At 37.0% G+C, this 26642-nt stretch overlaps 1 pseudogene; it reads right to left on the bottom strand.

Annotated features, from left to right (window-relative positions):
- The window catches only part of LOC132279182 (subtilisin-like protease SBT3), an 85544-nt pseudogene that overhangs the window by 22961 nt on the left and 35941 nt on the right, over nucleotides 1-26642 (bottom strand).

The following is a 26642-nucleotide window of genomic DNA, read 5'->3' as shown; positions in this document are numbered from 1 at the left end:
GTTCAGTGTCTAACACTACAAAATCAACCGGAAAGTAGAATTTATCTACTTTGACAAGGATGTCCTCAACCATACCCCTAGGTGTTTTGACGGATCTATCGGCCATTTGAAGCACCACCGAGGTTGGTTTTAACTCATTTAACCCCAATTGGACATACACAGAATAAGGAATCAGGTTAACACTTGAACCTAAGTCAAGAAGAGCTCTCCAGATCTCGTGATTTCCAATTACACATGAAATGGTTGGAGCACCGGGGTCTTTGCATTTGAGTGGAGTATTTTGTTGAAGAATGGAGCTCACTTGCTCCGTGATGAACACTTTCTTAGGACCTTGTCCTTTGTTCCTCCTCTTTTGTGTGCAAAGATCTTTCAAGAATTTGGCATAAGGCGGAATTTGCTTAATTGCATCTAAGAGGGGAAGATTTATGTTCACTTGCTTGAAAACATCCATCATGTCAAGTATTTTTCCATCTTGCCTCTCTTGAGGTGAGGTTTCTCTCAAAGCATAAGGGAAAGGAGCTTTTGGCTCATGACATTTTGGCACTTGAGAAGATGATGAAGATTGAGCATTCCAATTTGGAACATTCTCATCCAAAGAGATAGGTATGGAATTGGAATTTTGATGAGTGACAACATTTGGTTGCACCGATTCGCTATCCTCCTTTGGCAACTCAACCTTATTGTCAACTTGCTTACCACTTCTCAAAGTAGTGATTGCTTGTGTTTGAACTTGTGAGGCTTTCTCCGACGTAGAGTTTGCCTCCACACAAAATTGAGCTTTTGGGTTCCTCTCAGGTTGACTAAGTAACTTACCCATTTCCCTTGCATTCAATGCATTAGCTATGATCCCGATTTGGGACTCTAGCTTTGATATAGATTGAGAGTGTGAATGCAACAAATTTATATTCTTCTCTAGGCTATCCAAAGCCATTAAAACCTTATCTTCAAATGTAGAATCATTATGAAGTGCATGAGGAGAATGATGCACCGTTTGGAATTCATACAATTGAGGATGTGAAGAATTATTCATTCTTTGATGATATGAAGGAGTGAACCCTTGAAAACTTTCATTTCTCTTGTGAGGTGGAATGTACTTGTTTTGAAAATTCTGAGCTTGAAAAGAATTTGGATGTTCATTCCACCTTGGAACATAAACATTGGAATAGGGATGAGCAAATGTAGCATTGACTTGTTCATAGTGTTCATTATAAGCATGTCCGTGGGGACAATCAAAAGTAGTGTGCAAAACACTTGAACATGTCATACAAGGCTCATTCATTTGAGAGGTATGATGATGAGGATAGGAATTGTTAGCCGGTTTTTGATTTAACAAGAATTGGTCAAACTTTTGAGAAAGAGTTTTAATCTCGGCTACAATTCCCATTGAACTCTCTATTTGACAAACTTGAGAATTTTTCTTCTTCTCTTTTCGTTCATGATCAATTTGAGAAGTATAAAATTTTTGTAAAGAGTTTTCGCTCATCTTCTCAAAAAGTTGCCAAATGTCATCCTCATGTTTCCCAAAATATGATCCTCCACATGATGTATCAACAATATCTTTATGAATGTCGGATAGGCTCTCATAGAAGGATTGAACCACTTGCCATTTTGGAATGCCATGATGTGGGTATTTCCCTAGCAAGTCATTCAATCTTTCCCAAGCCTCATGTAATAACTCCCCGTCTTTTTGAGAAAAAGTTCTAATTAAAGTACGCATAGCATTGGTCAAGCTCATGGGATAAAACTTTTTTAAAAATTCATTTTGCATTTGCATCCAAGAAGTTATAGAATTTGCTTCCAAAGTATTGAACCAATGCTTTGCCTTGCTTTTGAGGGTGAAAGGGAAAAGGAGTAGTCTAATCACTTCCTCTGGGACATTCATGTATCTAATGGTGGAACATATTTCAAAGAATTCATTTAGATGCTTATAAGGCTCCTCATCATTTAGACCATAGAAAAGTGGACACAATTGAATAGTTTCGGGCTTGATTTCATATTGATTTGTCTCGAAATTAGGCAACATGATACAAGAAGGTGCATGGTATGCATGGAGATCATAATAGTCACGAAGTACCATTGGAGGCATTGGAGCTTGAGCTCCGAGACCGTATTGATCGGGAAGGAGGTTTTGCATGAAATGTGGGTCTAGGTGGCCAAGATTACCCTCTAGGTTTTCCATGTGAATGCCTAGAGTGAATGATCAAGTAAAGACTACAAATCACAACAAAGCAATCAAACAAACACTTCTCCTCCAAAACAAGTCAAATATCATCAACTTCCTCCATATACAATAATTCCCATACTCCCATGCTTTCAATGATATGCAATGCCACCACGTGGGCCCCCGATTTAACTAAGGAGATTGGGTAAGAAGGTCTCACAATAGTCCTTTAGCACTTCAACTCCAAATTTAAAGCTTAGCTTAGCAACTCTTCATTTTAAGCATTTTTCCTTTGCTTTGCTTTGCTCCTTAGCTTGGAATTACTTTGCTAGCTCCTTGCTCAATGCACCTTGTTAATGAAGAACAAACTTAATAAATAATCAAAAACAGAAAACAAAAAGAAAGTAAAGACACGATCAAAAGAGTACTAATCCTAATTGAATTTCACAATTCGACGTTGCCAATTTAAAATCCCCGGCAACGGCGCCAAAAACTGACCGGGTCCTTTACAAGGGTCGCGATACCAAGTCAAGCTTGAAGAGTTGTGTGTGTTTAGGAGGTGGCCAAGTTTTACATTTATAAAAAGCCACTACTACCTTTCTCTATATAAAATATAGATAGGGCGAGTAGGGATCGTCCCAAGGGATTTGATGGTGTATCGAATTGTGAACTATGGTAATTAGGGTTAGTAGGTCGAGTGATCACACAATTGGTTGGTTGGTTGATTATACTAAATGAGCTAAACTATAATAAAGCAATGCAATAAGATAAAAAGTAAGTAAGAAGGAAAGGTCTTGGGGTGTAGAGATCACCACCAAACAATACTATTCCATACCATAATCAAGTGACTAATGAGGGAAATGAATGTGTTGCAACAATGTTGTGTGCGTAAAAGACATTTAATTGGTAAGGGTGACTCAACAAGTGCAAATTGTCTCAATCAACATGTGTGAGGCCACAATACATCTATTGGTAGAGGAATATATTGTCTAAACATCATGTGAAGATAACAAAATAACAATTCAAGTCATTGAACCTTTCATTAAGCTCATAGTCCAAGCAATCCATAAGGATGATTTAGTTAAACATGCATTATCTAATCATCATGTGAGAGGTACAAAATATCTATTGGGAGAAGAATAAATTGTCTAAACACATGTGAAAGATACAACATATCATAACTAATCATTAACCCTTCATTAAGCTCAAAATTCCTTTACATCACAAAATTAGAGCATATGCTTCTTGCATTCAGAAGCATGGAAAATCAAAGAACAAGCATGAATTGTTTCCCCAACTAACACTACACTACTTAAAAGAGAAACACAATCCATCAAGGAGCATTACATTAAGAACTTCATATTTTGGCAATCTCAAGATTAAAGGCATTAATACACATAGACATGCATCAATAACATTAAATCTAGAGGTGAGCATCTACTCTAGCATACATAGACATATAGATAGAGAAAATGATCAATTAGAAGCATCAATCCATAGAACTCAATGAATAATCAAGATCTTCATAAGTTCAAGAATCAAAATATGCATTACAACACACATCCCTCAAAATTACACAAGATTGGGTAAAGAAAGCATGCTTGGGGCTAACTCTAGCCCCAAGAAGATGTCTAGCCACTCATGGTAGTGATGATCCAACCCTCAAGGGCTAACTCCATGGCTGCTCCTTGTAGATGAAGATCTCCTCCAATGGTTGCTCTAGCTTCCTCCCTTCTTCCTCTCCAAGAATAGCCTCCAAGATGATTTTCAATGTGTGACAAGAGACTCTAAACTCCTCCCCAAAAAGTGTATCATATTCCTTATATAGGTAGGTCAAATACACCCTATGATGAGCTGTGGTCGTGCAAGGCATATTCTCCAATGATTGGGTGAAGGACGGAATAAATGAGCTGGACTTTAACTTTTTCTCGCTGGAGGAAGTTCGATCGATCGAACCTTAACTTGGATCGATCGAAGATGGGTTCGATCGATTAAACTGCATCTTGGATCGATCGAAGTGGTCTGACTCCTCCGGATAAGAACAAAGCTGAGATATTTCGAAGATATTTATGGGGAAAAGGACAAAAGTGGTTGGTAGGCGTACAGCTGTGGATAAGATCAATCATTTGAATAGGACAAAATAGGGTTCGATCGATCGAAGGTGATGTTGGATCGATCGAACTTGGAATTTCAGCAAAGGCCAAGGTTGGATCTATCGAGAAGTACTGTGATCGATCATAGATGTTCGATCGATCCAACTCTAAGTTGGATCGATCGAACTTTTCAGCTGCACAACTTTGATTCCTTTTTGCTCCTTGCGTTCTCCACTTTGCTCCCTCCTTTGGTTTATCTCAGGATTGCTTCAATTAAGCTCTTATTTGGCTGAGTTAGCTCAATTTTGGGATTAGTGCCTAAAAATATAAATAACACGTAATAAGTCTAAAACGGCAAAGTAAGATAGATAAAGGTACTAGAATGCTTAAGCTTAACGGGTTTAAATGCGCACTTTTCAGTACTCATCAGAATGAATTTGAAAATTTTGGAACTTTTGAACATCTCTTCAATACAACATCACACAATTCATGGAAGAAATTTAAAACTTGCAATGTCAATCCAATACATGGATTAATTTTTGAAAATTCTTCAAACTTTGCAATTGTGCGCCAATGCTTGGATGAATTTAGAAAAAAATTTAAACTTGGCAACTTTTCTCTAATGCTTGGATAATTTTGCAAACTTGTCAACCTCATTCCAATGCATGGGAAATTTTGAGAAAATTTTCAACTTGTTGCAAGAATTGTGCAACAATCACTCCAATGCATGAAAAATTTTCAAACTTTGCAACAATTTGGGAAAATTTTCAAACCTTTCCACATCACTTCAAGCTTTTGCAACCTTACACAATTCATTGAAAATTTTTGAGAAAATTCTTAAGAATGCAATAAAAATGAGAGTTTATGCACATGAGTAGCATTCCAAAGCCAATGAAATTGCTTGAAGGCAATGGAAACTTCCGGGAATGGAAATTAGAATTGAGAAGGTTTAAGAAGCCATGCTAAAATTGTGGAACACAATTAAAGAGCTTGCCAGAAAAATTAAACTTTTGGCTTTTCTAAACCGATTTCCAGAAAATTTCAAGGCACGAGCAATTGAAATGATAGGGAAGCCTTGAAGTAGAAAGAATTGCTCCCCATGGGTGCTAAATTTAACGTCGATAGCTAGACGCACTGAGATCAAATTGGTCCTCCTTTCCCTATACCATGTCTCTCTAGAGAGTCATATTTCCCCAGATAGGATAATTCTTTTAAAAGCGGAGGAAGACTTTGAAGACAAAAGTGGAAAAGAGGTAACGGAAAGACCTTAACCCACTCTTCATCCTCAATGAAGAACTTTGGATTATGGGGCTTATTTGGATTATAGGAAGATGGAGTAGGTGAGGGTGCACCTAGTGATAAGTGCTTAAATGTTGCACATTTCAGCACCTAAGCTAAGGTATTTCAGTCTTTGCATCTATCTTAATTTTATGTTTTAGTCATAATTTATGTTTATGTGTATTTCAAGGCAATAAAGTTAAAATGAGTTAAGAACGGTCCAATTAAGCCTTTTTGGAGTTAAGCAAAGATTTTCAGAAAATGGCACAAAGCGGTCAATCTCAGGCCTTTGATGATGTTCCCAAAGATGGAGAAGCAAACCAAATAGCCCGGAGCAAAAATGGAGCTGAATAAGGCTTAAAGGAATTTTCCAACTCTGGGGGATCGATCCCCCAGGACTTAGCAACATTACAGTTTTTATTTAATTTTTGGGCTCATTTTGGGAACTGTTGGGCTTTAATGAGATTGTTACTTAAGGCCCAGTGAGCCATTAGATTAGGGTTAGTTTTAGTTTTTATTTAGGTAAAGATTATTAGAGAAAAAATTTAACTTTTATTTGATTATTATTTTTCTGTATCGTAATATCGTATTTTCTCTCTGGAAAAACACGCGAAAAAAGAGAAAAAGCAAGAACATGCTAGGGTTTGGAAGAAAAGTTCATAGAAGATGAAGCAGATGATGGGGATTGTCCTGTCTTCGACTCTATCAACCATGAGTGGCTGATTCTTCTACTTAGGGTTGGATAAACCCTAAGCATGTAACCTATTCTCTCTCTCTTTTCATACTTTTTGGGGATTAATTTATGTAATTAGTGTATAGTCTTGAATATTATGAATTAAATTCTTCCAATTGATTATCTGTATTAATCTCATATTGTCTTATGTGTGGTTGATTGATAAACAAATTTTACACATGAATTCTTTGTTAATTGATTCTTGTGATGGCTATGCATGGTACTGCTTAGTTGTAATTGTGTTTCAAATTGATGAAAAATGCTTCCATTTGATGGATGGTACTACATGTTTAGGTTAATTTGCTGTCTAATTAGTTTTAAATTCATGTTTAATTAGTTTAATTTAAGTTTAATTAATTTAATTGCAATTCAATTATTAGGTAAGTAGACCATCTATACTTATGTTTGAATTCCATACTTTTTGTCACAATTGCATTATCTTCTAGATTAATGTGTGTTAAATTTGAAACTTGGATTGATAAATCATGCTTTGAATGGGTGAATTTCACAACACTTAGTTTAATTGTCATTAGGTTGTTGATTCATGCTTGAAATTGATGGTTTACACTTTTCATTGCACTTGTTAGCCACATATAGATTACATAGTATTATTTCCCCAATTAGTTGAAAGTGAGTGAGTTAGGGAATGTGCTTAATGGTGAATCCTACACCCTAAGTCTCTTTCCAATCTCTTAAACTCTATTTCTTTATTGCAATCATTTAGTTTAAAATTAGTTTTAATCACAAACAAAACCCTTTTGGCAATCACATAAGCACTAAAGTAGAATTCAATTCTGGAAAACCTATAATTGTTTAGATCTCTTGGGACGATCCCTGCTCACTTCATACTCCATAGTATAAGTGTTTAGTGGTTTTATAAATTTTAAAATATAGTGCCCACTTGACATTATTTCTAAACCTAAAGTGTTGTGCATTATTTTGTGCACACGCTCGGGTCGCACCACCTAGCAAAGGCTTTTGAAGGGTCATATTGAGCACGGGAATGCTCGACAACTTATCCTTCAAAATTTCAACATCCTCCTCACACTTATCCGGCGGTTCGGGCTCAACAACTTGAGACAACTCAAGTGAGGGAATGGGATGAAATGCAAGCTCCCAAGAGAGTGATACATTTGATGTTGCCCAAGGAAGAGAGTGAATAGGTGGAGGAATATCAAGCAAAGAATTCACCTCCCAAATGGAATTGGCAACATCAAAATCCGCATAATTAAAATGAGCTAAGCATGTTTTTAGAGGATCCTCCATTAAAGGAGGTGCATCAAGCAAGGGATTAGGTAGGGGCTGTGTTGGATTTTTATAGGATACAATCTCATCATCATTATTTTCCTTATTTTGAACCACAATTACTTCATTTTGATGCGTGGCAACAACTTGATCTTCAACCACCATTTCATCATTTTCATATGTGATGACCACTTGATCATTCTCATGATGAAAGTTACTAGGAGTAATCTCATCATTCATAGAATTTTCTTTTGGATTGGCCATGAGTTCAATGGAAAATTCTTCTTCATTTTCATGATTTAGAGCATCAACCATTTATTGAATTTGAGTTATTTGGTCATCTAACTCTACTCTCGATTGGGAATGAGAATGAGTAGTGGATTGCATGCCAACAATGTCATCCAACATTTGCTTATTGGACTCCATCATTTGCGTGTGGAAAGACTCCATCATTTGTTCATTGGCAGCAATAAATTCATCCAATGAAGAAGGTGGACAAGGAGAAGAGGGCGGGAAAGAATGATCATTGGGTTGAAAAGGTTGCATATGAGATTGTAGGGTTGAATTTCCTATGTCATGCCACAAGAAGTTTTGTTGGTCTCCCCAACCCGAGTTATAACCATTGAAGTATGGATCACTACCCGGTTCAAAGAAATTTTCATTTGGTTGCTCTAGATAGAAGTCTAAGAATTGTCTCATTGGAAGACATTCTCTTGTATGATGTGTATGACTAGAGCAAAATGCACAAAACTCATGTGGTGTGTAGAATTGAGTTGGAAGATAACTACCCTCCATCTAGGACTTAAACATCAACAACAAACAACATAATCAACACAACAATTCTTTATCATCAACTCCACATACAATAATCCCTTTCTCCTCAATTATCAACAAGATAGGAAATAAATGGCCACGACAAGGACCAATGCTTTGCAATATAGTAAAACAAAAATAGCCTCGACAAGGGCTTCACAAATAAATTAACTACTTTTAAGCTTAACACATGCACAATATCCACAATTCGAAACTAGAAGTCACGAGACTTACCTGGGGTCCTCTAGACTCACAATTTGCTAGCATTCCCACGGCGAGCTTCGAGTCCCTAGGATCTCACTTACAACACAAAGATGGTTAAAACACATAAGAAATATTCACAAAACACAGTATTCACAATCAAACTAAATTTAACCCTAGAACTATGGTCGCTAAATTATTTGCAGTCCCCGGCAACGATGCCAAAAATTGATCGGTTGATCAACTAATATCAACCTTCGCAATAGCACGAATCATTGTAAAATAGGGCTATTGGTCGGGTAAGTCGAACCACTGGGACTGCGCTAGTCTATGGCAACCTAAGTGTCTAGAATTGTTCTTAGAATGATAAGGGGTAATAAGGGTTTGTTTGATGGTCACTAAACTAGGAATTCAAAGATGCATAAACTAGTAGGTTGCAAGAATTAAAAAAGAGATGAAATACAAGTAGAGAAAAAACTAGGGAAATGAATCCGCTCCAACCCTATACACATTCTAGATTGAGATTAAATTGGGAAAATCAACATAAATGATGATCATGACACATAACAACCCTTGGTTGCTATACTATCCTCAAGAGGTTCATTAAATCAAAAACAAGAATAATCCATCAAAGATTCACATGCTTGAACTACCTAAACTAGGGTGTAGTCTTCAACATGCTCCCTAAGCCAAAGATTATCAAGCCCTTAATTAAATGATGAGAGCACACAAAGTTAAGAATCATGTATAAACCATCAAAGGGCATCCTAAGCAATGATTTATCAAAGTTCTCAAACTCCATGCCATTAAAACCATTCCATGATCTAACTTCCATTGTCACTATGGAAATGCAAGTAATATGATTAGGAAGAGAAACCATCTAAGACAAGATGAATAGCTCAAAATAATCATGTATAGACATTAGAATTCATTACAACACATATGATGCTCTAGATCATAAAATCACCAACAATAATACATTAAAATCCCAAAAGTAAAATCTACACTAGAACATGCTTACAAGGGAGGGGCTTCATCACCTCCCTAGAGAAGATTTAGTTACCCATATGAGCAATGGAAGAAGGAAGAAGCTTGAAGACCTCCTCCATTTTCGTGTTCCCTTCTTCAAGCTTGAAGAACTCTATCTCCTTGTTCCCTTCTCTCCCCAAAATCTGATCCAAACTCCCCTAGGAGATGTGTGGCTCTTATCCCTCTTATCTACCACCAAACTAGGCTCTCTCTCCCCCCCTAGGAACCTCTCCAACCACCTCATAAAGAAGGAAATCAGAAAATGAAGGAACCAAGAAACAAGTGGCTGAAATAGTGATTTTTCGGAGACAAACTGCCCTAAATTCAAGTGCTCGAATTTGGGCCTTGAGCACTCAAAAATTGGGCAGAATGCCTATTCTCCATTTGCTTTGCCCGGACCTACTTTGATTAAATGGCCATAAATTTGCGGTCCAAACTCCGAATGATGAACCATTTGAAGATTTGGAAAGCTAATTCAAAGCTTTAAATACTTCATGTTTTGGTGAAGATCCAATTCTCAAGAATGGTTGGTCGAAAATGAAGATCAAGGCAGAATTTCATTGCTGCCAGGCAGTTCTGCGTACCTCTGGTAACAAGGCCATAACTCTCTACTCTGAGCTCTGAATGACAAACTATTTGAAGATTTAGGAAGATAATTCAGAGCTCTAAATATGCCATTTTATAATGGAAGTCCAGATCTTGAGCTTTTTGGGTCAAAAGTGGCAATCAAAATCGAGTTCCACTGCTGCCTGAAATTCAGCTTTTGAGCACATTGTTGATCAAAAATCCACAACACCTTATTTTTGCTCCTTTTGGGCCAAAGAACCTGAAAATGCATAAAAACATAGAAATGAAGATAATCTACATAAATTAACATACAACGGACTTTACTAATGCTATTTATGGCGCTTGAATATACAATATTCGGCGCTTGTCAATGTCTTTCGACAGTGGATATGCCAAATGAGATAGGGCTTTGAACATTAGGTCCCTTCACATGTCTTTCGATAGTGGACATGCCAAATTAGATTCGGCCTTGGACACTAGGTCCCTTCACATGTCTTTCGATAGTCGATCTGCCAAATTAGATTTGGCCTTCACACAGTAAACTATGATAATCCATTTGCCAGGATCTCTTCCAGATGATTGTGCTTCAACTGCACATGTATGGACTTTTCATTGTAACACTGGCTATGAGCTTGAAGCATCACAACCTTATTGTCATAAAAATATTTCAAGGGCGGTATAGGCTTACTTCGTATTGGAATACCCTCCAGTAAGATCCTTACCCAGTCAACTTCCTCTCTAGCAGAGAAAGTTCAATAACATTCAGATTCCATCGAGGAATGAGTTATACAAGTCCATCCTTTTAATTTCCAAGAAATCATAACTCCACCCATAGTGAAGATCCAGGATGGTACGAACATTGACCATCCATCGCAAAGAACAGCTGGGTATTTGCAGTAATCCAACCTATAAGCATTAGTACTCTGCAAGTACCTCTATATTTGCACAAGAGAAATTCAATGATCTCTTCCCAGATTATTTTAGTACTTGATAACAAGTTGTGTTTGCCTTGGTGCAGTTCATCGCGTCATAAAGACCACCAATATTTTGAGAATTCAAGTTAATTCTCTGCACTGCCTTGATTGCAAACTAACTCTGATCTGGGATCAATAAGAACAAAGACTGCAGCATCTAATAAGATTTTGAACCTTTCAAGATTAATTGATAAAATTGGATTGCGTGAGAGTAAATCCATGTTGAGGCCCCACACTTTGATTTACACAATCACACCAGCTTCCCTAAGATCTATCATGTCAAAAGTTCAAATTAAGAACTTTACAGGCGAATAATAATTGCCATAATTTCCTTGGAATCTCCTTTTATCAATTTGAAATTCAGCTACAATCATTGCTTTCTTATACTTTCATTTCTTTTATTTAGGAGCTTTCAAAAAATAAGCTTTCAAGGATACAAATTAGTATCATCAATAAAATGATAACATAACAATTTCTTTCATTACTATAATTAGCTTATTTCAAACTTGTCAATATGGATCAAATTTCCAATATTAGTGTATTTTCAACACATTAATAAAAGTTTACATGCTACATATAATGCTTTGATCCACATGAACCTTACTATTGGTTATCCTTTTGATTAATGAATTTAAACTCACGTAATCAAGTATATGACATGCCATAAATTAAGAAATTTATCAATAACCAAAAATCAGTTTTATAACTGGAAAGCATACCGTTAATAGAGTGGCGCATTTCAACAATCATACCAATTTTGGATGAAAAATTGATGAATTTAGAACTCATCTCAAAGCTATTATTTGCAAATCTGAATACCTCTTTCAGATGCATCACTTACCATAAATTATGCTTATGCATGCCACTTTAGAAGTTAAAGAGTTCTCCTCTTATATTGTCATCTGATCCCCCCACTAGTCATAGATCTTGCATGATTTTGACTAATTGAAATGTGGAGAGATGATATAGTTTCAATCAACCGATAACACGCGTCCCGAAAAACAATAAACTTCTTTTGTGATCTTCTCATTCATCGCAGAATATGATCTAATCAGCGGAAAGTGACCTACTAAAGCTTTCAGCTTTCAAGTAATAAACATAAGTATATTCAAAATAAGCATCAATAATGTGATCGATGGAGATCAGTTCTAAGGTACCATATTTCTTTCAACATATATAAAAACTAGACCACTAAATTTTCATATGCTGCCTATAATGCATTGACCTATATAGGTTTTACCATAACCTTCAATCAATCCTTGACAAATCCTTTGATAAAAGGATTCAGTTCATTAACCAAGTTTATAACACATTGTTAATCAATGAATTTGGCAATATAAACATAAATTATTGCACAAATTTAGACATACCTTTAATGAAAAGATTATTTCAAGGAACATACCAGATTCAAAGATAACCTTGAAGCCACATCAGAAGTGCAATTTCATTCAATTGCCCTTGTGCCCACCAATATAGGATATTGGGTTACACTATTCCCCCACTAATTAATAAGTATGGAAGAATATTGATCACCTTTATTAGGACGAGATGCCAATTCAATCCACCTTGTGATCTTCTCATTGATTAAATTAAAACTTGATCACATGATGTTTTGTCACCCAGAATAGCTGGACATGGATTAGTCTATAAGCGATTTTTCAATTGTCGAAGGAAAATAAAAAATTTCCTTTCCACCGTTGGTATTTTTTAACCATCAAAAGCCTCGATATTCGGTTGAGAAACCGAATAAATAGCGTTGGACAACAATGAAAATGAATCCATTGAGAGAAAACTATCTTCAAATTGTTGGAACTGATATATTAAAACGGTGAGTATCGAGGCTTAGAGGCGCGTAATCGCTTCTTGAAGATAGTTGAAGCCTCTCCCATGTGCAACGGAAGACAAATGGCACTACTATCTCCATGATTCAACTAAGCCCAGATATCAAAACTGTTTGTTCATGAAGGTTACACTTCTTCTTCATGAACCTGTGTATTTATCTCTATCAGATCAAAAGAAAATATGAAACTCACACACTCAAACTCAATAATTTGAAAACACTTTTTCAAATATCTTTTTCTCTCTTACTTGTGATGAGAGTGTGTGCTTTGTAGGCTTCATAAACCTACTATTTATACTAGCATATATAGAAGACATAATTGAATAAAGTATTTAATATATACTTAAAACTTAACTCATAAATAATATATCAATATAGTTGATTAATTGCATCAGGTGAAGATCCTTTTAGTTAGAGTTTGTAAAAATACTTTACGTTTTCATAAATATATAGTAAAGCCAAGACTAAAAGTTTTCATAAATATAGAGTTACTAAAAATTATTTTAAAACATAACTCTAACATGAAAATCATTGCAATGTATACCGTGGCATAAAAGGGGATTTAGAGGTAATTTGAAAGGAAAATTTGTTTTATTTAAAAAGTAAAGTTTCTTTAAGGAAAGGAAGTGTTTTTTTTTTTAAAGGAACCAGATTTCACGAGTTTGGGGCTAGCTTGACCTAGAGGGAGTGCGACCCGGTTTAGGACGTGAAAAAGTTGATACTAGGCCCTTTAACGGTTAACAGGCATTGCTAGAAATGGAACCGGGGATAGTTATCAATCTTGCCTCGGTAAAGTCAGTTAGCGGGTTTTCGAAAAGTGAAAGATGGGTCGGTATAGACCAGGTTTGGAATGGGTGCATCATATTCCATATCATGCACATCATTTTGTAGAATTGTGTTATGTGCTGAGTTTGTTGCATATAAGTTATAAATGTTCTGTGGACTCCCATTGCATGACCCCGATTCCTTATCATTCCTTTATGTGTTACGTGGCTTAAGGGAGTCCAAAACTAACGCCTTAGGCAACTTCTACTGAGCTTTATGCTCACCCCTTTATTAATAACATTTTTCAAGTTATGGCAATGAAGTGGCGGGCGACAACCCACCACCAGTTTAGTAAAGTTGACGGACTTAAACTCTTTTGTGCTCGATGTGTATTTAATCTTTTTGTTGTAAATGGTAATGGGGATCATTTTGTATCTTCTACATGGTTAGAAATGGTCTTAAGACCATCCATTTGAATTTTGTGGTCTCACTATGATTTCAATATCCATGTAAGGCTTTAAGGCCATATTTTTTATAGATGACGTTCTTGTTTAATTTTAATGATGTAACGGACTATTGTATGGCCTTATTCAATTTTTGTACCACTTAGAAATGCTGATTTCATCATTATATGGAAGATTTGGGATAGGTTTGAGCCTTGAGTAAGGTCACCGAGGGACCAAAGTAGTGCTAAAGTGCGCAAGATCAATTTTAGGCATTTTCTGGGCTGATTTTAAGGTTCTGGACATCTTGAACCGGTTCAACCCCATTGAATCGGTTCAGAGACTGCATTTGGTTCACGTATGGGCTTACTGCCCATCTTAAACCGGTTCAAGATTCTTGAACCGGTTCAAGTCCTCTAGTAGGTCATTTTCCTTGACAGTTTGACAACTTTGATCACCAGACTTCGGACGGTCATAACTGTTTTGTTCCGAACCCAAATAGGGTCATTCTTGAGTCCATTTTTCAAGAATTTCGAGTTAGCTTCCCATTGAGACCAAACTCATCCTCAAATTCCATTCATGTTGAGAGTTATGGTTGTTTTAGTGGAATAGTGTTGGAAATTGCCTTAAACCGGTAAGGGCGCTTTTGGGAATTCATATCCGGTGACCTTAGAACCTCACCGAGCATCATGGAATGACTAGAATAGTTGTTCTAAACCTTATTTGACTAGTTTAAGGATAGACTATCCTCTCACATTGTAAAATGACCATTTCACCTTTAGTGTGTCCTCGGGTTTGTTTAAGGACCCGAATAGCGATCCAGACCTCCGGTTTGGATCATTACAAATTTGGTATTAGAGGAATGGTTCAAATACCAATAGGACGATAGGTAGAGGCCTACCTAGGATTGTATGAGAAGTTGAATTGTATAATTATATGCTTATATGTTAAGGTACTTAACTGTTGAAAAGCATATATAACTGATTATTTGCTTTATTGCTTTTGTGTTTATAGTTTTAAAAGACATGCTTCCTTGCTAAGTGTTGACATGCTTATGTGCTTAAATATTAAAATATATGCTATATGGCTAGAATGTTTATGTAATAATGATTGAAAGCATGTTATACATGATAAGATGACGAGCTGTAAGTATGGGTTATAGCATGTAAGTGGTGCATTGTAATGTGATGGACAGTTGAGCATGGGTTGTGCAAGTTTGTATTATATGAGATGACAATGAGGTGATGATGAGGATGAACAGGATATTTAATTTCACATAATAATTTAATGGATTCATTATTTAAACTTATGTGATAGGACACGGTTGTGTCAAGGGTTATGCTTCGGTTCTTGTGTATATATATATAAGTATGTCTTGTGTATATACCTATTTTCTTATGTGTTTATGTGGTCAAGCATAGAATGGTTGTGTGAGTTTTGACCTGAGTAGGTGAGGAGCTCGGTTGCTCCTAGGTTGTTTGGGTGCCAGTTCTCATCGAACGAATTGCTTGGTCTTTTAGCTCGTGGATTGAGCTATTTAGTGTATAATCATTTGTTTTTCTTATTGTAGTTATGCGGTGCTTAGAGCACGACTTTAGAATGGGTCTATATTTTATGGCACGGTGGATTTGTTGTGTATGAGTCTCATGCATCGGTGGATAGGTTCCTGTGACCGTGGGGGTCAAGTGTGCGAGTGAGGATTTTGTGGGAGAAAGGTATGACCTTAGGGGGTAAGTGTTTGTGACTTGGTTCACGGTTTGGTGCAGTGGCTCTTTTCGAACCGGTTGTGATAGGTGTGACAGAGGTTGTTTGAGTCATTAATGTGGTCTATGGGTTGTAGGTGTGTATTGCAAGTGTCTTGGTACGGTCAAAGAAAGTGTGTTGGTCATGGTTGGTTGAGAAGTGATTCTCATTTTGGGAAACTGCGGGAGTGAGTCACAGGTAATTGATTCGATGAGTTGATTGCATGGAGAGTCTTGAAGTGGTGTAAGTGAGCAGTTTTAGTTGTGTTGAGTAGTATTACACTAAAAGGCAGGTTGTATGAGGTTATTGAAGTGCTCGGTTATTTACGGATGAAGTGATTGATAGTAACTATTGTGTTATTAAATGGCTTGTGTTTTGGAAGTTAGAAGTTGTGGGCTAGAGTTTTATTCCGGGTATGTTTAGAGTATCAGGTGATTGCGCTGGGTGTTTAAGGATTCAAGTGATAGATTGCATGGAGAGTCTCGAAGTGGTGTAAGTGAGCAGTTTTAATTGTGTAGAGTAGGATTACACTAAATGGCAGGTTGTATGAGGTTATTAAAGTGCTCGGTCATTTGTGAATGAAGTGATTAATGGTAAGTATTGCATTATTAAATAGCTTGTGTTTTGGAAATTAGAAGTTATGGGCTGGAGTTGTATTCCGCGTATGTTTAGAGTATCAGGTGATTGGGCTGGGTGTTTGCGGATTCAAGTGATAGATGGTTAATTTAAAATGATTGGGACGAGGTTGATCTTGTAGGTTTAATTGGTAGCCCCATTTGACTTTTGTCGGGGCCAAGGATGTTCTGAGGAATGGGAATGATGAGAAGCAGCGATGTTAAACCTAGGGCATGAAGTTTTATTATTTAGGCATGTTGATTGCCTTAGAATGAGTGGTTTGAGTAACCGGTTAAGCGTTAGTGATTAATTGCATCGTTGATGGTTTTGAGGTGACAGTTGAGTATTGAGCGTTCTAGTTTTTATGCTCATTTTTGTTTTGAGGATTTGTCGACATGGCATTGCCATATGGATGTTCTTTTATAGTGGTAAATAGTGGTTATTGTGGGGGAGTATAGAGAGTGGTGCTTACTTTATTGATATGATGGTGTTATCTTAAGGATGTTGGAAGAAAAGTTGCTTGGTAGTGGCTTGATGGTTCGGTGGGATGATAGGTTTGAACAGTTGATTTAGATGAGTGGCAGTAGAGATGTTATGGTGTTATGGTGTGGTGTTTAGTACTGATGAGCGGAATGGTTTAAGATTTGATCCAAGGGTGGATTAGAGTTTACGAGTTGTTTATTATGTGCTGATAGGTAAGTGGAAGGATTGTGCGTTGATCGAGGCGATTCTGGACGGTTTAGTCTTTAGAACTAGAGAGAGAGGTGTTGCTATGTAGGCATCTTTTTCTTTTGAAGAGTCAGTGGGTTGTTACGACTGAGGTTACAGGTATTGTGTGCATGGTGATTGAGGCAGTGTCTCCTAGGTAGGTAGAGATGAAATGGATAATAAAGTGTCGTTTTGTGGCATAGAGGTTGTCAGTTGAGAGTGACTAATTCTAGGTTAAACGGGACGCGGTGCCCGAAGGGCTGTAATTGTTCCTAGTGTCAATATGCCGTGAGCATCGGTGCTCTTACCTGATTGGTTTTAGTTAGTAGGGGTATCACGGTGTATCGTATACGAGGTGGCGAGGTCGCCTAGAATCAAGATCGTAGTCCCTTATGTGTTTTCAGTTGGTTCTTCTCCTTATGTGTAGGGAGTTCATTTCATCTCAGGTGAGATTGAGTGTTCATAGTTGGATGATTGGTGAGCAAAGTGTGACAAGGTGTCGAGTGCATTCAGGTGCGAATTATCAGTCTCTGGTGAGTGTGGGGTTTGTTATCATTTCCGTTTGTTTTAGTCCTGGCAAGAACGTCGTTTGTCATGAGTCTTGTTCTCCCTTTAGAAGTTGTGCGCATCCGTGGGTGGAAGGACTTGTGTGTGGTTTGTTATGCTATTAGGGTTCATTAGTAAAGGTTTGGTTGAATGGGTTGATTCACTTCCACTGAGGGAAGTGGAGTCTTTCGTTTTGTGGTGCTTGTTCTGAGAGTGTTCTTAACAGGTGGTGTGTGAGGTACGAGTTGCCGAATGCAGATTGTAAGTTTTCGAAGTCTAGTACTAGCGGTGGTGGCAAGGGGATATGTTGTGAACTGGGAGTTCAAGGATGATTAAGCGATGTGATGTGAGTCATGTACTCAGATGTTACTATAGGGGTTTGATTTGAGTAGTGTATTAAGGATAAGTGTTGATATTGTCTTAGAATTTTGTAATTAGAGAAAGTGAATGCGCGATTCTATTGAGGAATAATAGGAATGGTTGACTTTGGTTTTGAGATCTTAAGTATGAAATAGTCGCATTATGTGTTTTGAAGAGATAAGAGTTGAGCCGAATGATGACACAGAGTTGTTTACCGGGCATGGGTGTTATAAGGAGATTAGAGATCTCTTATGTTGGTCGATGATTATGATGTTTGATGCTTGTAAAACCCCTAATTTTAAAAGGATAGTCCTGGTATTTTAATTAAGTATTTTGTTGCATTTTTAATTATTTTAATTGTTTATTTGCTTAATATTTGAATTAGTTGAATTTTTATTTATTTAATTGAATAAATTGACTTAATTGTAATTATTTGAAGTGTTTGCATCAATTACATTATTGGATTTAAATTGTTTGATTGTGTGTCCTTACATGGTTTATTATAATTGTTTAATTATGTAATTAAGTTAAATGAGTTTTTAAATACGTTAATTACTTAAGGTTCTTTTAGAAGTCACATATGTGTAGCCGTCATAGATTTTAACTTAGGTTTTGTTCTATGGGCCGACTATGATTTAATTAGGGTTTTGTCTCTAATTATACTTGGACTGGGGTTTTGTTTTAGCATATATATATATGGAATAGAATGATCTGCTAGGGTTAGCAAAACTCTATTCACGTACCTAGGATATTGAAAGAAAATAGAGTAAGGTTGGGAAAAGAACAGAGAGGTTACAGTCAGGGTTTCAGCTGTGGATCATATAACGAACCTAGGAGGAGGGAAGGTTGAATAGTAGAAGGTTGAGTTGACAATAGACAGACGTCGTCGAAAAGCTTAAAAAGACGGCGACAAGGTTTTGGTTACAAAATTGTAAATGCAAGTTCTTTTCTTCCTTTTTCCCCTTGGCCTTTGTTTAGTGCATACCCAGAGGATCTCTAGGATATTAATTGAATATTAATTGAACCTTACATGTTTAATATATGTTAATTTAATCGTCTGTAAGGGCTGAACTTTGTCTGAAATAATTCTTGCAACTTTGTTCTTCGTCATCTGTTTTAAAGCATATAAATTGGTGTTGTTTTAAATCGTTGTATTAGTTCTTACTGTGGTAAACTAAGGACTGGGGGTTGATACTGGATGTATACTAGACTGGTAAGATAGTTTTCAAGAAGAACAGAAGGGTTAGAAGAGGCCGGAGACGAAGCAGATGGTCGGAAACAGAGGAGGAGTGGACCAGAGCTCTCAAAGGAGGAGAGAGCCGGCTCCAGGAAGTTAGGAGCCGGCTCCTCCCTTCATAGAGCCAGCTCCAAGGGCTAAGGAGCCTGCTCTAAGGTGTTTAGAGCCTGCTCTGTTGTTGTTAGAGAGCATGCTCCCTTGTTAAGGCTTGTTTGGACATGATTCTGGAACAGTTTGGCACTGTTTTGGGACGTTTTTGATATTTTGGATTTTTTCAAGGACTGGATTGAGAATTTTAAATATAATTCCATGGGATTTTAAACTCTCTAATTGCATAATTTGACCCATAGTACAAATAGAAAGAACGGTATAAAAATAAGCAACTTTGCATGCTTAAACGGATAGGGAGGATTAAATTGTGTAATCTTGTGTTAATAATTTAACGGACTGTAGTATGGACTCTAAACATGATATTATGCAATATTAGGACCCACCATGCATAAATTATCTCTATATGCTAATGGTTCTCATAGTGTGGAAGTTTTAAGCAATGTCGCACACTGTTGACGGATATTACGTATTTAGTTGCTTAAACTTAACTTAGCAACTTAGATAACTAGAGTATGACTTCTAAATTTATTTTGGAGGCATAATAGGGTTTTATACATATTAGACTTTATTATATTTCTCTCGAATTTTAATTGAAGAATTATTAAAATATATTCAGTCAATTACATGGGATTATGTGTTGGATCGTAATTGCTGAATTCTTATATTAAATTCTGTCAATTATTTGGAATTATGTATTGGATTATAATTGCTAAATTCTCATATTAAATTCTGTTAATTATCTGGATTTGTGTGTTGGACTATAATTACTGAATTAGTACACTAAATTATATCAATTATATGGATGTTGTGGATCGTATGTACTAGTATGGGACGGTGGCATACTAGGATGGTTTAGCTCAAAATGCTAAAACCTACCCTATTATAATAAGGGAATGGATTGTAAAAATTTAATCCTACTTATATTTAGGTCAGATCAACCGAGTAAGTTGAGTGACCACCTGGATTAACTGTTGGTTGTAATTAAGTCATATCAACTGAATAAGTTGGGTGACTAACTAGGTTATGAATCGTATGTTAGATCAATGAATAATTGAGTGACATACTATGGTTTTGGACGGACTTTAGATATATGATTATGGTACCACGATATGAGCTTGAGTCAGATAGTCAATGGTTAGGGCGCGCATATGCAATGGATGCGTAGCTGGCTATGATAGGTTGAGGTATACCCTGTTAGGTCTAGGTACTCATGCCCACCAATGAATATCCCTTAGTGTGGATATATATGTATATATGGACTAAAAAGATATTGTGAGATATCTAGGGTGTATCTGCGTATCGGGTCATTGTATGGATTGTAGTTAGACTATCATTAATTCTACCGATGACGTATGATTTCATTCCATGTTTTAGTTTTGGCTTTATTTCTTGTTATTTTATGATCAGTTGGGATCTGATTTAGGGGTCCACTAGATGGATTCCCAAGTTGTACTCTTGGATGTTTTGGAGAGTTGGATTTTATAAATCTTTAAATTTGGAGGATTTTATATTTAATATTTCTTTCAGTTTATTCTATTTCTTATTTCATTTTTATATTCTGTGTTCATTTTAAAATATTAATTATTTGATATTCCCTCAGGTTTAGGCTTAGGCCTGATTAACCCGTGTCTCAGATCCGAGGGGTATCATAGTTGGAATCAAAGCACTCCAGTATCAAATGTCTCTAGGGTATTTCGTATTAAGACTTCCGCGTAGCGTTTCATATTGATTAGAGCATAAGTTTAGGATGCATCGTATTCCTTTACGGTTCATTTAAAAAGTACTAATGTCAAGTTTATTCTATAATTTCAGAATGTTTGGCACTAGGAAAAGGATGTGGTCCGCGATGAAAGCAAATAAAGTTCTAAGGAAGAAGAAGGTTATTCCGACAATTCCCCTGCGAACGCCGATCAAGAAGGCGGAATTAGAGACCAGGGAATCGGCTCCAATAGGTGTTGCTTCAGAGTACAAGTCAAGGAAGGTTTCTGGTGTGCAAGATTGGCCACCATACTGTGGACCAACACAACTTCGGTGGTGCTCGAAGATGAGCCAAGCGGAGAGGAAGACCCCGAAAAGGATCAGGATGGAGGAGATACCAGAGCGCCCAAGATGGAGGGCACCCTATGTTAAAGGATGAATGTTCTTCTAAGAGTAATTTTAATTACTAGTAGTAGAGGAGGTATTAGTAAAAATGTAATACGGATTTAATCACGTACACTAATATTATATTAAAAAAAAATAACTTACGATTATTCGTTTGACAGTTTATGGTTTGGAAAAGTTCTTAATAAAGTGAACTAGCGGTTTTGGCTATCTTTATTGTGCTTTATGGTAGCATTTTTGTGATTTATACACATATGGTTTTACTAAACTGTATTGGAATATGTATGTTGTGATAATAAATGATTTATCACAGTGGAGTGATTGGTTTTTGAGCAGGTAAACAAATATTTGCCTGTAAGTACGTTGGGTTGAGACAGGATGCTTACCAAGGAGTTTATAAAAGAACTTGTGTAATTCAATATAGTAGGTTTGGTTTAGAATGAGGAATTCCCAAGATAGAATGATAATCTAAAAGTGGGTAGATTTTGGAGTATTTCAGTTACCTTATGTGTTTTGCTCTACAGAGTATTCAGGAACATTGGATTTTTATAGATTGGTTGGTGACACACGTATGTAGTGGACCTCAGGGTATTTCTACACCATTAGGCAATGCAGCCATTCTACAAAAGAGTGATGGGCTTGTGACACTAGATATTGGTAGACTCAGATTTCTAGCTAATCTTTTAGTCCTGGACATGCACACTTATGTTGTGTTACTTGGGATGGATTAGTTATTTCACTACCATGGCCGAGTTAAGGATTTGGATAGGTCTATTGTGTGCACCATACCTGGTCAGGATATTTACGTCATTGCTATGCCACGTTCTAACAGGGTCACTAGCACTTATTGTTTCGTATAGAGGAGGAGATGGAGGAGGGGGATAACTGTATCATTGGATAGCTCACCAATCGTACAGGACTTTTCGGATATTTTTATGGGATTCCAGGGATGCCACCTAGTCGCAAGATTGACTTTGTGAGTGACTTAGCTCCAGGCACTACGCCTATTGCTAGGGCATCATACGGGATGGCACTAGTGGAGATGCAAGAGCTGAGGGATCAGATTTGGCAATTACTCAGCCATGGTTTTATTCGCAGGAGTACTTTACCCTGGGGAGTACCAGTTCTGCTTGTGAAGAAGAAGGATGGTTCATTTCGCTGGTATATAGATTACAGGGAATTGAATAATGTTACTATTCAGAATAAGTATCCTTTACCCAGAATTGATGATCTTTTTGATCAGTTGAAGGGAGCGACACACTTCTCTAGGATATATCTTCGTTCTGGATATCATCAATTTTGGGTTCAGGAGCAGGATGTTTCGAGGACAGTGGATCTCACTAAATATGGTTCTTATGAGTTTTGAGTTATGCCTTTCGGACTGACTAACGCACCTGCGGTTTTCATGGACTTAATGAATAAAGTCTTCAAGGGTTATTTAGATCAGTTTGTCATTCTCTTCATAGATGACATCTTGATTTATTCGAAGTTGAAGGACGGTTATGCTAGACATCTTCGGATAGTCTTGCAAATGCTTCATGAGCACCAGTTATATGCCAAGTTCAAAAAGTGTGAATTTTGGTAGCAGGAAGTGAAGTTTTTGGGTCACGTGGTGTCAGAAAGGGGAATAACGATAGATCTAGCCAAGGATTCAGCACTGGTTGAGTGGGGACAGCTTACTTCACTTACCGAGATTCGGAGTTTTCTCGGATTGGCCAGATATTATCATAGGTTCATCCAAGGGTTCTCGAATATAGCGGGACCACTCACTCATTTGACTAAGAAAGGTGTACGGTTCGTGTGGGATGAGCACTGTCAGAAAGCTTTTAATGAGCTGAAAACTAAGTTGACTTCTATACCGGTTTTGTCTACCCCACAGAGCGGGATAGAGTATCTTATCTACACAGATGCTTCTTACAGGGTCTTGGATGTGTTTTGATGCAGGAGGAGTGACCAATTTCGTATGGATCTCGTAAGCTTAAGCCTCATGAGCTTAATTATCCAACACATGATTTAGAGTTGGCAGCTATGGTCTTTGCCTTACGCATTTGGAGGCAGTATCTGTTGGGTGAGTCCTTCAGATTATTTAGCGATCATAAGAGTTGCCGACCCGTTGCTAGTCTTTCTACTCTATTCAAAACTAAGTAGAATGCTTTAAAAACGGTGGATGAGTTGTCGGATGCTTTCATGGCTTGCACAGCAATTACACCTTCTATTATTGACAAAATTGTGGCGATAGCTTCCAGGGAGGTCCTATTTTACCATGTTAGGGTTGATGGAGGTTTGAGGTACAAGGGCCGTTTGGTGGTACCTTCTGCTGATGGTTTGAGGAAGGATGTGATGACTGAGACTCACCACTCTGAGTTTTTTGTTCAACTAGGAGGAGACAAGATATATCAGGATATGAAGAGGCAGTTTTGGTGGGCAGGTATGAAAAAGGACATTTCTATTTTTGTCTCTCGATATAGTACTTGTCAGGTGGTCAAGATTGATCATCAGAGGCCGCCAGGAGCTCTACAGCCATTACCTATACCGGAGTGGAAATGGGAGAGCATTTTTATGGATTTTGTGGAGCGATTTCCTAAATCTTTCAAGGATCACAACTCCATTTGGGGCATAATGGATAAGTTAACTAAAACAGCTCATTTCTTGCCTATTTGCACTGATTTCACTTTGCAGCAGTTGGCGAGACTTTACATTACAGAGATTGTAAAGCTACATAGAATTCCGTTGTCTATTATATTAGACAGGGATTCGACCTTTGTGTCCAAATTTTGGAAGAGTTTTCAGTGAGTTTTTGAGTCGCCTATTTATTGGATGGAGGTTGGCGAAAGCAGATTCTTAGGTCCTGAGTTTATTTGGGTTATTTCTGAGAAGATTGCTCTTATTAGAGATTACATGTGTGCTTCCCAAAGTCGGCAGAAGAGTTATGTCGTTCGTCACACTCATGCTTTGGAGTTTCAGAGTGTCTCCTAAGAAAGGTGTCATGCACTTTGGGAAGAAAAGGAAGTTGTCACTACGTTTGTCGGTCCATTTATGATTCTGGATCGAGTTAGAGCTGTCGCTTATCAGTTGGCACTTCCAAATAATTTGGATTGCGTACACAACGTGTTCCATGTTTCCATGTTGCAGAAATTTCTGCAAGATGAGGATCGGTATAAGTATATCAATGTTGGGGAGATTGAGTTGCAAGTAGATGCAACATATTTGGAGCCACCATGTTGTATTGTCGACAGTCGGGATCAAATCCTTTGTAATAAGGTTATCCCTTTGCTTCATGTTCCGTGGAGTCATCACAATGAGGCTGAGTCTACTTGGGAATGAGAGGATGTCATTCAATCGCAGTTTCCTGAAATATGTGAAAAGGGTAAGAGCGAATTCCGAGAACGGAATTCCTTTTGTTATGAGGGAAGAATGTAATACCCCTAATTTTAAAAGGATAGTCCTGCTATTTTAATTAAGTATTTTGTTGCATTTTTAATTATTTTAATTTTTTATTTGCTTGATATTTGAATTAATTGAATTTTTATTTGTTTAATTGAATAAATTGACTTAATTACAATTATTTGAAGTGTTTGCATCAATTACATTATTGGATTTAAATTATTTGATTGTTTGTCCTTAAGTGGTTTATTATAATTGTTTAATTATGTAATTAAGTTAAATGAGTTTTTAAAAACGTTAATTACTTAGGGTTTTTTTAGAAGTCACGTATGTGCAGCCGACATAGATTTAACTTAGGTTAATTTCTATGGGCCGACTAGGATTTAATTAGGGTTTTGTCTCTAATTATATATGGACTGGGGTTCTATTTTAGCATATATATATAGAATAGAATGGTCTACTAGGGTTAGCAAAACTCTATTCACGTACCTAGGATATTGAGAGAAAATAGAGTAAGGTTGGGAGAAGAACAGAGAGGTTACACTCGGGGTTTCGGAAGTGGATCAACGGACGGACCTAGGAGGAGGGATGGTTGAATTGTAGAAGGTTGACTTGACAGTAGACGAATGTCGTCGGAAAGCTTAGAAAGACGGCGACAAGGTTTGGGTTACAAAACAGCAAAAGTAAGTTATTTTCTTCTTCTCTCCCCTTGGCCTATGCTCTGTGCATACCTAAAGAATATAAATTGGTGTTGTTTTAAATCATTGTATTAGTTCTTACTGCGGTAACTAAGGACTGGGGGTTGATACTGGATGTATATTAGACTGCTAAGATAGTTTTGAAGAAGAACAGAAGGGTTAGAAAAGGCCAGAGACGAAGCAGATGGTCAGAAACGGAAGACGAGTGGACCAGAGCTCTCAAAGGAGGAGAGAGCCGGCTCCAGGAAGTTGGGAGCCGGCTCCTCCCTTCATAGAGCCAGCTCCAAGGGCAAAGGAGCCGGCTCTAAGGTGTTTAGAGCCTGCTCTGTTGTTGTTAGAGAGCAGGCTCCCTTGTTAAGGCTTGTTTGGACGTGTTTCTGGAACAGTTTTGCACTGTTTTGGGACGTTTTTGATATTCTGGATTGTTTCAAGGACTGGATTGAGAATTTTAAATATAATTCCATGGGATTTTAAACTCTCTAATTGCATAATTTGATCCATAGTGCAAATAGAAAGAACGGTATAAAAATAAGCAACTTTGCATGCTTAAACGGATAGGGAGGATTAAATTGTGTAATCTTGTGTTAACAATTTAACGGACTGTAGCATGGACTCTAAACATGATATTATGCTATATTAGGACCCACCATGCATAAATTATCTCTATATGATAATGGTTCTCACAGTGTGGAAGTTTTAAGCAATGTCGCACACTGTTTACGGATATAATGTATTTAGTTGCTTAAACTTAATTTAGCAACTTAGATGACTGGAGTATGACATCTAAACTTATTTTGGAGGCATAATAGGGTTTTATACATATTAGAATTTATTATATTTCTCTCGAATTTTAATTGAAGAATTATTAAAATATATTCTGTAAATTACATGGGATTATGTGTTAGATCGTAATTACTTAATTCTTATATTAAATTCTATCAATTATTCGGAATTATGTGTTAGATTATAATTGCTGAATTCTTATATTAAATTCT

This window comes from Cornus florida, unplaced genomic scaffold (genome assembly GCF_030987335.1).
Source record: "Cornus florida cultivar Cherokee Brave unplaced genomic scaffold, ASM3098733v1 CherokeeBrave_3.0.0_Hap2_Chr10, whole genome shotgun sequence".
Lineage (NCBI taxonomy): Eukaryota > Viridiplantae > Streptophyta > Magnoliopsida > Cornales > Cornaceae > Cornus > Cornus florida.
This window is presented reverse-complemented; position numbering and strand designations above follow the sequence as displayed.